Source organism: Triticum dicoccoides, chromosome 2B (genome assembly GCF_002162155.2).
Source record: "Triticum dicoccoides isolate Atlit2015 ecotype Zavitan chromosome 2B, WEW_v2.0, whole genome shotgun sequence".
Taxonomy (NCBI): domain Eukaryota; kingdom Viridiplantae; phylum Streptophyta; class Magnoliopsida; order Poales; family Poaceae; genus Triticum; species Triticum dicoccoides.
Window position 1 is genome coordinate 804,777,461 of NC_041383.1, and position 11,308 is coordinate 804,788,768.

Sequence of the window (11,308 nt, forward strand, 5' to 3'; positions counted from 1 at the left end):
TTCACATAACACTCTGTCTCCATTGCGCTACATTATTAAAATGTTTTCTCAGTACAACTAGGGCGGGCTTATAAAGCCAATTACACTCTGTCTCCAATTACAACTTGAAGTAAAAGAAAGCTTAACTGAATTTGGAAACAGCAGGAAAACCTTCTTCGGGACGAACCTTTCTATATCCAAATTCGTACTTCTAAACTACTCCCTCCGTCCCATAATGTAAGACGTTTTTTGACACTACTAGTGTCAAAAAACGTCTTACATTATGGGACGGAGGGAGTAATACTCTTCACTAGTAGGGATAACTAGAGATACAGTATATATCTCATATGGGCTAGCTGCCTGGTGCAAGCTGAACTCTTGGTGTGGCTGGATTGGACCTCCCTCGTCACCTTCCACCTGCTCACATAAGTTTATAAGTACATGAGAGACATGACCGACACTTCATGTGGAGTTTCTAATATCAAGGTTTCCCATTGTCAAAGTATATATACTAGTACTATAAATCTGCTAGCTTGATTGTCCAGATCATGCAGTGTTATTGAGCGAATGGACAATCAAAGCATTATATAGCCAATACAGGAAGAAAATATATAGTTGCCAGATGTTGCTAATAGATGCAAGTATTCATGGAGTTAGTTTCTTTCCAAGTAGTTTAATGTATCACCAAAGGATATAATGGTTCCCACTGACATGAATTAAGCAGTGTCATAGCAGAAGAAGGAATTAGGAAGAGAACTGCGACTTGAAGAACTGTTAATATCAGAGAAACAATATATACCAAAATCACTAAGTGGAGGGGGGGCGTCTTCTGACCTCCATAGCTAGCTATCATCCACTTTCTCCTTTCCTCGATTTGCTTTTCGTTGTCGGTGCTCTTCCTGTTCCTTGTTTCCATCTCCTGAACTAGATGCAACTGCTGCTGCTTCTTGTTCCTCCTCTGCGGCCACTGTGAGGACTGACCAAGCAGAGCAAATTAAGATCGATGGAACCAATAGGGTATTGATGAAACAAATATAGCGAATAGATAAAACACTAATCTGAAAAAATACATTAAAAGTTGCGTTATTTTACCTCTAGATTCGATTATGTGCTGGGACAGTGCATCCCTCACCCCGACGGCGTCCTCGTCTGCTACCTGCCGCACTTGCTTGCTGTACTCCTGATCGCTCGGCATGCCTGCATGCTCCTCCTCCTCTTCCTCCTCATCCATATCTATCACTATGTTATGCAACATCCAGCACGTTTTGATTGTCGAGAACATTTCATGTTTATTACTTGGATGCCAACCTTCTCCCTGCAGGCACTTCCACGTGTCTTTAAAACCTGCCAACGCCCTCAGCGCAACGACTGTAGCTGCAGAGTGTCTCCTGTTAAATTCCACTTTGGAGTCTGAGAGTGAGCGGTCATTCTCTATCCGGTAAGGTGTGAGGAGCCAAGGTCGAAGAGGATGTCCTGCATCACCAATGATGTACTCGCCGACTTCTAATCCACCACGAGATGATACCTTCAGCTTGCTACCATTCAACCCAGTACCCCTCTCGCAGGACTTGAAGAGACTGGAGTCCTGCAAAATGATCAACTGGTTCATGCTACCTGATAGGTTCCACCAAATGTTTGTGAGCCTCATATCTGGATCAACAATGGCTTGCAGTAGGATGTTGCCGTTCTCCTCATGGCCACGGTCTTGTGATCCAAACGTGATATGAGTTGTATGTACAACACCGCAGCAGTTTGGCAGGCCATGGATCTTGTCGAACTTGCGTTTGATCTTCTCCATTTTGGCAGAGCCTGGCCAGCCCAAGTGGTGCATTGCTCGCTGGCACATAGCCTCAACAAACATCCGAGTTACCAGAGAGACAGTTGACTCATTCACACCAAGAGAGGATCCTACAGTCTCAGATGGCTCACCAGAGTTCAGCATTCTCAGAGCAATAGCCACAACATCTTGTAAAGACAACACTTTCCCGTCAGCAAAGGTGTGATTTTTTGCCATCATATCTTCAAAAAGTGGGATCTTCACCAAGCAGCAGACGTAATTGAAGGTACTTCTTCTCATTTTGTACACATACTCAAATCCTTGTGCGTCCACCATAGAAGAAGACAAGGTTTCTGCATGGATAGAAAAACAAAGAACTAGTTATACACAATCTATAATTAGCAAGGCAAGAGCAAACATATATCACTCTTAGAGGCGGACCCATGATTTGGGCATGACCAGGCGTGAACCGTAGCAGCGAAAAAACGTCGACAAATTATAACCACCCACCCCAAATAACACCACCACAAATGCTGATGAAATTAAGATGACATGGGCATGTATCAAAATGCACTCAACCCCATTATCCATTTCATCTTCTATTTCTATGTACTCAAATTGGAGAAAATCAATTAATCCTGAGAGCAGAGCATCAATTAGTGCTAGTATCTCACGACCATGCCAATGCAAAGTTGCAAACTGATGCACTTGCATACTAGTGGCTGGATGATTGATCAAAGCCTTGATCAAATTGTTGGTGAGGGATACCTATACTAGCTAGGCCCAGTCTGCCCCGGGTGCAGTTCCGTCCCTGATTACTGCTCTAGGTCTGTTGGACTCAAGGTAACCTAGTAACCTAGGAGAACAAGTAATTAAAAAGGGAGTGCAACCAAATCAGAAATGATAGCCATAAGTTGAAGAATCCACATGTACAGTTGCATGGCTAAAACTTAACTTAATTAGTTGCATGTTGCGTATAAAATATATTTAGTCACCACGCACTACAAATATATGGTTGAAAGGCGGGGAATAAAATGAAATGAACTTATAAACTGATAGATACAAAGTGCCCAAACAAATTAAGGCAAATTTCATATCTATAATTTTACCTTTAAACACATTAGATCGGCTAATATTTGAATCCAACTCGTAGTTGTCTCTTCTCGTGTACAAGATGTACCATTTTCTTGGGTTGTTTCCTTCAGCTGCATATGCCTTGGCATGCTCCACATGGCTGAACTTGTCCCACTCGATGCCAGATTGTCCCGCGGCTACCGCAGAGAGCAACCATAGTCAACAGAATAACTGCAAATGCCTTAGCTTAATGTCTCGCATGTATTCTGGAAGTTTTTCGATGGTGTAATCCTTCAGGACTAGCCTCTCGAGGGAAGCGGTACACTCTAGTACCTTCAACTTTGGGCAGTTCATGATGGCAACCTTCTGCACATTTGGGAGATTGGTGATCCTCTTCAGGTTGGGGCAGTCATTAACTGTAAGCTCAACCACAGAAGGAAATCTCTCAATGTAGCTAAGGTTCTTGACATGTTCTAGACATAATATTTTCAAAGAGATTGCATTGGAGGCAAGGCCTGGAGGAACATGCCTCAGTCTGCATTTATTGAGCACAAGCTCCTCCAAGCGAGGCATGGCTTGTACTCGCTCCTCCCACTCCCACTCCTCCCATTCCACCATTCCGATGAAGATCAATTTGTTTAACCTTGGAAATGAGGCTTCCCCCACCTGCATGAATTCAGTCCCTACATGTTTGATGCATGGAGCACGAGAGACCTGTAGAAAGTGCAGACTGGGCAGCTGGCAGAGCCCATTGGGAAGTTGTGTGCAACAAGCAAGATCATAAAAAAAATATAGTCTTCAAGTTGTCAAGGGGCACCATTGATGTGGACATCATCCATCTCGGAAGTTGCCGGGCAAAATACCCGTAGATATGAAGATATTCTACACCATGTGGAGGGCAGAGCTTATCGAAAACCTTCTCAATTCGTTGCTGCTCTTCCTCAGAGACACTTTCCTTCTCATTGACTAACCCATCATCTCCCAGTTTACTAGTGCAGTTTAGGTATAGCCTGATAAGGTGCATCTTCTCACCGATCCTAGCGTTAGCAGCAAATGAGGCAGCAGATACATTCTCTAATTCGGTTAATTCGAGAACTCTGAGTTGAGAAATAGGCCCCAACTCATCCAAACTACCCCAATCACCATCCATGTGTGCTCGAAATATATTTAGTCTCCTCATATTTGTCAGACCACTAAACCCTCTAGGTACCATACTTGCTTGGGGAAGTGAAAGTAACCTCAGCTGGTCAAGCTTCACAATGCTATGAGGAAGACTCACCAATTTTGTACATCCAAAAAGGTCAAGGAATTGCAACAGTTTGATCTGGCCAATGTTCCCCGGAAGTACAGATATATCAGCATTTACTAGTGCTAGATACCTCAGGTGCTTGAGTTGATGCAACGATTCAAGCAATACAACCATATCTGCAGATTCTATATGCAGAGCCCGCAAACTAGAAAAAGTAACCAATGAATCACCAGGCATCATCTTAATCTGGATTGTTGAGGTCAATGTTCTTGCTGATTGATGCACCTGTAGTAATTTCCAATCAAGTTCAACTGACTGTGATTCGCTAGTTTCTATGGACAACCGAAGAAACTTTTGTGAACCAAGTTTAGCAATAATATCATTATCTCCGTCTTTAGCTACGAGTGCTTCATCTTTAGTCATATACTGAGAAAATGAACGAACAACATCATGCATGTGGCAAACCGATAATTCAACATACGATTTATCTGGCTCTATAAGGTTCCTAGATACTAACTCCTTGTAGTAATTTCTTCCCAGTTCTTCTAAATCACCGGAGTTTCCATGAATAAATCCTTCGCTTATCCACATTGCCACGACTTGCTCCATATGAAAATTTCTACTTTTAGGAAGAAAATAATAGTATAAAAAGCACTGCTTCAGGTAAGAAGGCATATATTCATAGCTTAAGTATACTGTGTGGTTGAGATCATTGGGCATTTTAGTTGTTGACCATTTAGAATCATCCAAAACATGCTGCCAGTCACGACGTAGCCCCCCTCTTTCACGCAAGAGACCTCCCATCACTTTAATAGCAATTGGTAAACAACCACATTTCTGTATAATTTTCAGTCCGATATCCTTTAGCGTATTGATGTGATCTTCATCTATCTCAGTTGAGCATACCTGCGAACATACAATACAAGGGACCAATACATTTAATTAAATATGTACCAAGATCCTCTAAGGCACTCAGTTTTACTTCGTCTGTAAACTATTGTGATCTAAAGCATCCTATATTAGTTTACGGGGGGATACCTCTTAAGAGGACTAGTTGATGTATCTATCCATTTATCAAGGTATGTTTGGTTATGTACAGGAAGTGCATGCCAAAAAGAATGGTTATTAATTTATTTAGTATTTACTTATCTTTCTCCGACATACCGAAGATTTCTGCAGTGGCTTCCACATGTAACTTATATACTTTATGCGTACATAACATTTTTTATTTCCCTTTCATTTTACAAGATGGAACACACTGCTGGAAGAATATACTTGGACACTACTCTCTCATCTCTGTTTATAGGAAGTAACTCCAAATTTAGGAGAAATCATATGTTTTATTCATTTTCATATTGTATGATAACAAGAAATTATCTTATCTCTCAAGTCTCTAAAATGCATAATACTACGCCAAACATTAATTAGTAAATTTGCATGCAAATTTTTTAGCAAAATTCCTGCCAACTTCTAGTCTAGTTATTTTGGTGCTATATTCTTTTGTTGTACTGTCAGGGGTTCACCGAAATTATTATTATTCTATCTTGAAATAACTTTTCATATATATAATGTCCTATGACACTGTTGAGTAGTTGCGCACTTAGATCTTCATCCCATATGTTGGAAAACGAGACTAGATATTCACAAAAGGTTACTTACTACATGAATATACGACACAGGTAAACATGATACATATATAATTATCCAAATTCTTAATTATTTCTCAAGCTTGAATAAGCAAAATCTAGGTGTCTTTCAATGTATCTCAATAGTTTTGTGGCATATTTCCTTGTTTGGCACCATGCTTTGTTGGCACTTGCAAAGTAATCTTAGCCTTACAAAATTACTGACAACCTCTTATCTCCAAGAGATAATAGTACATAGAAGTCACTAAATTACATGTAATAATTAATGGCTCATTAATTTGGGAGAATTCTAACATTTCTTGTACTACCTCCGTCCGGGTTTATTAGGCCCCCTTGTATTTTGTGCCAGATTTTGACCATCTATATTATTAAAATATATAAATTACATGATACAAAAATTACACCATTATATTTGTGTTTGAAAGAGCTTTCCAACAATATAATTTTTGTGACATATAGTTTACATTTTATTAGTTAAATTTGCAAGTGAAACTTTAGCACAAAATACAATGGGGCCTAATAAACCCGGATGGAGGGAGTAATTAACTACATAGTAATGTTAGTAAGTAGATGAAGATAATGAAAGATATTAGAGTTTAATTAAGAAAAGACCTTCTTCTTGAGCAATGACCAAGCATCCTCAGGCACTAATGTGTCGACATGGTGGTACGGCCATATAGCTCTCATCCCTCGGGCAACACCTTCATCTCTGGTAGTGACAAGGACTCGGCTGCCTGAAGCAGCAACATTAACTAAGGGTATTTTCAGCACGTCATCCCATGCTCTATGGTTCCACACATCATCCATTACCAAAAAGGTCTTGTGGTCAATCAATGTGTTCTTGAGGGTTTCATGAAGGCTGGTCTTTGCACTTTCCGGCGGTTGGGCATCTCCTCCAGCTTCAATGATGGCCCTTCTCAGCAGATCAACATGACTGAAGTTATGGTTGACGCTCAACCATATCTTTTTGCTGAATTCACCTTGGATTGCCTCATCATTGAAGACCTTCTGGGCGAGGGTGGTCTTGCCGATCCCACCAACACCTACGATAGCAACCACCTTGATGCTATTGTTGACATCCTTTCGCGTCTGCATGATTTGGGTCACCAGTGCTCTTGTGTCTTCCTCGACCTTGTCTCCAACAATAGCCGACCGGTCAAAGTCCCCTACCTTCTCCTGGCTTGGATTACCATGGTGAGAGGCATCGATGTTGCTGCAATGATCCTCATAGGACCCAAGATTGATAAAGTTGAAAGCAGTGCTCCGTTCCTTTATATCGTCAAGCCTCCGATTGAGCGTCTTGATGCGGGTGCTGATCTCACGAGCATGGAAGGGGTTCCTCATGCAGAAGAGCAAGGGATTGAAACACCCTGCGTTTACCAAGGATGGTCCATGCTCCATGGCCTTGAGCTGGCAGAGGTCAAGGATATCAGTAGCTTCGTACGTGGCACGCTTGAGCAGCCCCACCCACTCCCGAATAGTCTCATCAGTGATGTTCCTCCTATCGGCATCGGCCAGGAAGTTCTCGAGGTCCCGAAGCTTGTCTCCCATCTTGTCGATCTCGCCGGAGACACCCAACATCGTCTTCACCTCATCTGTTGCTGCCTGCGTGAGCATGTCCACCAGGTAGGACGCAAATGCATCCAGCACCATCGCCATTGTTGCTGGTTAATTTTTCTGCAATAGCGAGGTAATGTCAATTTCAAACAGAGCAAGCTTAGTTAGCTATGTGTGAAGAGAGATAAACCACACTTGAACTGACTCACCAACCTCTGAGATGGATGGACGACACCGATGTCGAGAAGAGATCTTGGGGTCAGCGTGGCGGCGATGGAGAGGAGAGGTTGGGTTTACGATTTAGCTAGCGCGTCACCTCCAGGAGCAGCAGCTCAGATCCTCGTCCGACGTGTCGCACCTGGAAGCAAGAGCTCACCTCCTCCTCCGGAACTCGGCCACCGCGAGCAGCAGTTTTGCTCCTCCGCCAGCACGCCGCCTCAGTGCGCAGCAGCTATGCTTCTCCTCCGGAGCGTCTCACCCCCGTGGAGGTATAGCAGCCGCAGGAGGCAGAGTAGCTGGTTGTAGCACCAGGTGCTCTCCGGCAAAGGCAAAAGGCAGTGGCGGAGCTGGGTGGAAGTTGACGGGAACGGAGTAATAACAGTGGCAGGCAGATGTATTGGACGGGCCGGCCTAATTAAGTACTCCCTCTATAAACTACTCCCTCCGTCCCATAATATGAGAGCATTTTTGGCACTACACTAATACCAAAAACGCTTTTATATTATAAGACGGAGGGAGTAATATTGATCTAAACGCTCTTATATTGGAACCAAAGGAGAGCCTGCACCATATGGCTTGTAGTAAGAGTAACGTGGTCATAAGGATTCAATTGGAAAATTAGATCGATCTGGCAGTTTCAAGAAGGTAATCAAGATGGAAGACATAAGTAGCAGAGGGGCGGATCTAGGATTCAACTTGAACGTAATAATACTAGCAAACAGCTGCGCTTAATCTTTTGAGGCTGGTCTTACTAGGGAGTAACTTAGACTAGTAACATGCATATGTTACTGCTTCCTTCGTCTAGAAATACTTGTCGTAGAAATAGATAAAAAAATGAATGTATCTAAAACTAATATACATTTAGATACATCCATTTCTCCAACAAGTATTTTCGGACGAAGGGAGTACTAGTCTATGTTATTACCTTTATAGTGAGTAGTAATATGTGTAGTGTTATACACCACTTCATTTATTATTTCGTAGACTCATCTGGCATCGGGAACCGCTATGTGATGGCAACATATTATGTTACTCTATTTATCTCTCTTCTTTTTAATTACTTGTCACATCATTTTTTTTGCTTACACGGCTTGCATACTACCTATCTCGCCGACTGCCATACAATCAAGTTGATAACATTGCAATTAGGTGTTTGATTGCATTCACATTCAACAGATTTTGGGTATTTTACTATCGTTGATGGTGAGTTTTGTGTCACATATGGTTATTTCCAAAAAAAATGTTAAAAAATCTCAATGATTGAGAAAACCATCTGCAGCGCAGGAGAGAATGCTTAAAGTATTGTTTAACTGCTCCATACAAAAAAATAGTACTGCTCAACTTGCTGATCTAGAAACTTGATACAAAGGCTTGTGGCATACGTCCACATGGAAGGTTGTGTTCCTACAAAAGATAAGACAATAAATAGGACAAAGCGCATATATATATATATACTTAGACATTTAAGTTTATCGAGGCCGGATGTGTGCTCAATGTGCTTGTATCGCTTGATGCAACATTTTGAATTAATAAAAGCTGCCCTGTATCCAAAGAAAAACTTTGTATATTTCATGGATAACCATGCCAGCAGAAAGAACCAGCCGGCCGGTCTCAGTCTTGTTTAATATATGTAGATCATCTCAGAGCATGGTTACTTCATAACATGAGGAGAAGAAATTAACCCCTGCATCCCATAATGTAAGACACTAGAGAGGGAGTAAAACCCATCTCAAGTTGATGGAAATACCAGAACCTTGTAAATTGCATGAAATACAGTTAACATTTGATAGAATTGTAAGCAAGTGTTTGATCACATTAATATTCAGCAACTTTCGGCATTTTATTTGTTTTTCATGGTTTTTAAGAAATCTCAATGACTGAGAAAACCCTCTGCATCAACAGAGAGGATGCTTAAACTATTGTTCAATTGTTCCATTAAAAACAAAGTAGAATTGCTCAACTTGACACTCTATAAAATAGAAAATAAAGGTTCATGGTGTAAGTCCACATGGAAGAATGTGTTCCTACATAGGATATGACAATAAATAAGAGAATCTATATATATATTGTACATTTATGTTTTATATATACTTAGTTTTTTATCTTACATCGACATTGTAATTATAACACATGATCGGTTAGTGGCAACACTAGGACCTTTATAATTCACAAGAAATATAAACGATTTTCTACAACATTGTGATTAGGTGTGCGGTCGCATTCAGACTGAACAGCCTTGGGAATTAATATTCCCCTTGCTAATGGCTGTTAATTTCATGGAAAAAACATACAAATCTCAATGATTATGAAAGCCCTCTGCAGCATGCGAGAGAATGGTTAATATATTGTTCAACTTGCTGCTTTATAAAATAAACATGGAAGATATGACGATAAGCAGGACAAACCAGATGTAATGTACATTAGGTACGTTATATTTTTAGCTTTGTATGAGCTCAAGAGGTACCCTCCAAAAATATGTATGGTTGTCTTGAAGATACATCAGCACTGATCTAAGCTTAATTAGTGTCTTGATTAGTGAAGTGGTGTCTACGGCACTCTGACCTGCCCAACAATTATTGCTGTACACCTGGCTGATTCTGCCCTTTTTTGTGTGCATATATTTGTAACCTCGTGTTTTGCCAGAAAATAGCTGAAGAAACTTTCTAACTGAGGCTATCTATCCGTCATTCAAAGTGATAAAAAGAGTAGTCGGGGAGAATTGAAAGAATGGGGTTTGCTATGAAGAAGATTACTCACCCCTGGTGTTGAGTCAGTCTACCCTGATTCCTGAAGCAAAAGACTGTTCTTTTCTACAGCAAGAGCTCGACTACCATTCAAAAGCCGGGTGATGCAAGCTAGATCGATTTTAGGATTTGCCGTCGCACTCAGATCGAGCTGGATAACAGCAGGGTGATAGCAACTCAACCCTAAAGTATGTTATGTGTTGTTTAAGCCCGGCTGGCCTGTCGGCCGATGACTGATTAATTGTGTGCCTCGTTCTTATCCATCTAACCACATGCACTGCGGTTTTTGCGTGGTGCAGATTCAATGAACTGGCAAGGATTGATTAAGTCCTCCATCGATATGTGGCGTGTTGTCTAGCTAGCTCTTAGGCTATATGACAAATCAATTAATATTTGATGCAACTGCTGCCTTGTTAACAAGAATGACTTGCGCTCGTCTAGCTTGCAAGTCTTGTTTGAATACATAAACATTTACATCATAATTAGGTAGGCAACTAGTTGATGAGAGATGCATGGTACTTTCCTTGAGATTAGATAAGTCTAGTTTTATTACTCTACCTTTGGGGCAGGCAGGAAGTAACATTACCTTGTTTGAATACATACAATTTACATCATAATTAAGTCGGCACCTGTGATAGTGTTAGAAAATGTCTTACATTATGGAACGGAGGGAGTAATTAGGTAAGGCACCTAGTTGGTGAGAGATGCAGTGAAATTTCCCTGAGATCTTTCAGCTAGGTCTAGTTTATTACCACGGGGCAGGCAGGAACTAGTATTATTCATTCAAGACCATCTGTCGGCATGAACTGATCAATGGCGGGTGCAAGGAAGGTACTAGCGTCTGCAGTTTTAGAGCACTACCCTACTCTTTGTGTCGATACCATCAAAAATAAGATAACAAAAGGATTCTGTATCGAATCGACAGAATGCCACCAAAATCAAGAAAAAGTAATTGTTGCATGTAATTTAGGGCAAAAAAGGTAAATAACTTAATAATTGTCGGTGGAAAGGGGAGATGGCAACTGACCATGCATGCCTCGCTGCTGTCGTCGCAATGCCCCGC

General features: G+C 41.2%; 1 pseudogene; it reads right to left on the reverse strand.

The window, feature by feature from the left end:
- LOC119366461 lies at positions 1 to 7,857 on the reverse strand (annotated as a pseudogene).
- Between the last annotated feature and the right edge of the window lie 3,451 nt (positions 7,858 to 11,308).